We start from the raw sequence: 4337 nt of genomic DNA on the forward strand, positions 1-4337 counted from the left end.
CATGACAGAAGGCCTGCCTGCTGGTCTGTGGATCACAGACATTCCCATCAGTCACCCCTTGGGTTCAAAGCAGCATGCAGTCTTTGAGTACCAGTTTGTGGCGCATACATACCCAAGCTGATGACCCAGGAGGTGGGAGAGTAAAGCTCTGCGTCATTGACTAGCTCAGGCAATGAATGGAATGTTCCCAAGTAACTAAGGTATTGAGTCACACAGATACTACAAACTGAAAGAGAAGGATGTACTTGCATTTGGGTTCAGTAGCAGAGAGTATGTCTTGCTTCATGAATCATGGGCTACGTCCAAACTAGACCAGAAGGAAGGACCACAAAGATGAGGAAGTAGTGTCTGACAACTCGCGGACCAAGAAACAGCCCCATATTGTGACAGCTTTTCTTTATTGGAAGGCTTTGTGATTGACTCAGAGAGCACCCTGGTATTCTCTGTAGTTCCTTTTGTTTTTTAGGCTCTCCTCTGTTGCTAACCAGCTTATGTTACACAGTTTCAAAACACTGACTTCTTGTTTTGTGTTGAACTTTGTTCTGCAGCACATTAGTTATGTAGCAGTGTGCATTTGTTTCCATAATAACCTCACCAATTACAACACGTTTTAACAAAAGTATTATGGCTTTAATTGGTGATCTCAGAACTGTTGTCTCAGAAACTAAGCCCCCAGCTAAAGGGAAATTATGGCCTTTTCTTTTTATACAGTTACATTTATTTATATGTTAAGCTTTCTGGATCAGAAGTTTTTGCTTTGGAGGGCAAAACTTTGAGCAGAGAATCTTACTAAGCTTTGGTTGTCACCAACAACCTGCAACATATACCAAAGCTTTGAGCTCTTGAGTCACAGAAATTGATGTTGCACTTAGGTTTGGGGGAAATGGGAATTTGTCACATGACCTAATTGTTCGTTGCTCAATATAAAGTGATGCCATTGTCACCTGCTTAAACACACAACCATGTCAGAAGGTCATGACTACTACCAGTGAGTAATGATTTAATGTTATCATGAAAAGCATGCTGTAGTACTGTTTCCTAAAGACAGTTCTCCATTATTCCATGGAATATGCTAATGGCTTTGATTTTTTGGTCTGTTCTTTGATTTTTCCATCATTACTAAAAAATTATGTCTGTCTTTTCTTCTTTGAGATACACATCATCACTCATGTGGCAGGGACCTTGTTTTACTCTAACAATAGGAGGTTGTGAAGGTACATGTTTCTGTACTTTTAATATTTTAAAATTTGTTCAGAGAGGCTGGATTTACCTTCCAAGGATGAAAAGGGGACTTCCCAGCTCTCTGATTTTCTACTTGGGGATGATGTGTAAGTAGAAAAGTATTAATTACTTATCTATAGTGTGTTAGGGTTCCAAATAGCAGCTCCCCCCTCCCCAACAGAGACCTACAGACTTTGGAGCCTGGAAAAGGGAACTTAGCTGATAAGCACCTTGACCTTTGAGGTCAAGAAGAACAAACTCTGCTGAGAAGCAGCCTGCCTTTCCTCTGACCTCCAAAGATAAGATAAGCAGATTTCCTCTTATCTTAAGAGGGAAAGAGTAAACACTTCCAGACCCTAATCCTACCTGCTTCCCCCTCCCTGATTTCTCCCCCAAACATTCCTCCCTTCCACACCCTAAAGCCCCCATATATAAAGTCCCAGATCACAACCTGTGGGCAGACATCTTTCCCTGACACCCTTCCCTTCCCTTCCCTTCCCTTCCCTTCTGCTTTCCCTTCCCTTCCCTTCCCTTCCTTCCCTTTCCCTGACATCTTTCCCTTTCCTGAGGGAAAGGTGCCCCGTGCGAAATAAATCTGTATCCCACTGAGAATTCCATCTGTGCCTCGGTGCCTTCCTCCATCCCCGCCGCCCGCTCTCCTCAACATTCCTACCTATCATAGTGTTTATTAGTTAGCTTTCTATTGCTGTGATAAAACACTGACCAAAACCAACTTGTGGAGGAAAGGGTTTATTTGGCTTACAGTTCATAGTCCATCATCACGGGAAGCCAAGGCAATAGCTCAAGGCAGGAACCTGGAGGCAGGAGCTGAAGCAGAGACCATGGAGGAATACTGCTTATTGTTTTTCTCCTATGGCCTGCCTATACTCAGCTTGCTTTCCTCCCTCCCTCCTTCCCTCCCTCCCTCCTTCTTCCCTTCTTTCCTTCCTCTTCCTTCCTCTCTGTTTTTTAGTTTAAACTTTTTTTTAGTTTAACTTTTAGTTAACACTTAAATAAATTTCAGCAAATATTATTTAGGTATCAAAGACATTTATCATGAATACAATGCTTTTGGGGGCTAGAAAGATGGCTCAGCAGTTAAGAACACTGACTGTTCTTGCAGAAGACCCGGGCTTGATTCTCAGCACCCACATGGCAGCTAACAACTGTCTGTAACTCCAGTTCCAGGGGATCCAACAGTCTCTTCTGTGGGCATTTCGCGACACGGGTGCACTTACCTACATGCAGGCAATACATGCATACACATAAAATAAAAAAATAATAAATAAAATATTTTAAAAATACAATGCTTTTGAAAATATAATGCATTCTTCCAGTCAATGCTAATAAGACTTCTAGTAACCACAGAGACTGTCAAAGGGTTGTATGCAAATATGTAATCATGTGACTGAATACCATCCCTATAAGGAAGCTGACCTCGAACAATTATCACACAAAGAAGGTAGTGTTTATTTCTTAGACATAAAGTGGTTCCACACTCTCTGCTGGGTACCTCCCACTTGCTCTGTTCTCCCAAGGTGAATGATTACTCTGCAATAAAATTTTTGTTATTAACAAAGGACTGGAAACATAAACCAAATTAACACAGGCTGGGAAACTTGTGAAGCAGATGTCTATTGTTCCCAATACACTTAACCTAGTAGGTAATGCTGAGCTTTGCTGCAGGAACGATCACTTATTATTCCCTACACTATGAGTAGGACAAAGGTGAGGGGAAGAAGGCATTTTTCAAAATAGCGTTAAATATAAAAACCTATGGCTTCATAAGGTACTTATTACAAGATACAAACTTTAGTTTCCAAGTAGCAATATTAATTTACTAATATGATCATGGTGTGGTATATGTATAGAAACAATAATAAGGTGAAATGTAATGATGTTTTGTTGATTTTGCCTTCTAATAAAAGTAAAAATCATGCTATAAATCAAAGTCAAAGGAAGCCAAGGACATCAGTATAAATAGGAAAAAAGTTGCTGGGTGTGGTGGCACACCCCTTTGCTCCCAGCACTTGGGAGGCAGAGGCAGGTGGATCTCCATGAGTTTGAGGTCAGACTGGTCTACATAGCAAGTTCCAGGCCAGCCAGGGCTACATAGTGAACCCCATTAAAAAAAAAAGAAAAGAAAAAGGTTCTGGAAGCCTGGATCTTCCAATGATCATCTAGGCCAGTCTTCTGATTTAGAAAGACATTAAAGACATTTGATTAATAAGTAGTGTGCGCAGGGTTATTGCAACTCTCTTAGTGAGGACTACAGTCTTCCAAGGTTTTAATCTAGTCATTTTCAATGTTCCTCGTCTGTGTTTTCTGTGGTAAGACTGCTCATCACTTAAGTCTCAGTACAAATGCTTTTGCAAGTTAACTTTCTACTTGAAAATTCAAAATCACACTTTATTCCTGATGACAAATATACTCAGAAACAAACAGAAACCCAAAACAAACCAGGTCACTGAATTGTAGAAACTGTAAATTTGGTCTCAAGTATATATTAATAAAACTAAGAATTTCTCAGTTTACTCTTTTTTTTTTGAGACAGGATCCCCCTGTAGCCCCAGTTGGCCTGGAACTTGCCATGTAGACCAGGCTGGCCTTGATCTTATAGAGATCTACCTGCTTCTGCCTCCAAGTGCTGGGATTAAAGGCATGTACCACCATGCCTGGCAAGTTCACATTTATGAGATAGAAAACTGCTTATGATTTATCTACTGCCTTTATAGAATAAAAAAAATTAGTTTTTCCAGTTCTGGAAAGGGGAAGATAATAGTAATAAAGATTAATAAAATAATGCGAATTTAAAAGAATTTTTAGCAGTGAGTCAGGTCAACAGGTTATAATGAAATTCAAAATTCAGATCAAAGATACTTTAAGTTAGCTGGGTTATAGGTCAGTGTTTGAATGCTTGCCTAGCATGTGTGAGGCTCTGAGTTCAATTCCCACCATAGGAAACCATTTTTAATTAAAACATCTGAGCCAGGTGTGGTGGTGCACGCCTTTAATCCCAGCACTTGGGAAGCAGAGATAGGCAGATCTCTGTGAGTTCAAGGCTAGCCTGGTCCACATAGTTTCAGGACAGCTGAGGCTACAGGGAGACCCTGTCT

The sequence above is a fragment of the Nannospalax galili genome, unplaced genomic scaffold (assembly GCF_000622305.1).
Source record: "Nannospalax galili isolate Female #2095 unplaced genomic scaffold, S.galili_v1.0 scaffold1054, whole genome shotgun sequence".
In the NCBI taxonomy this organism is placed as follows: domain Eukaryota; kingdom Metazoa; phylum Chordata; class Mammalia; order Rodentia; family Spalacidae; genus Nannospalax; species Nannospalax galili.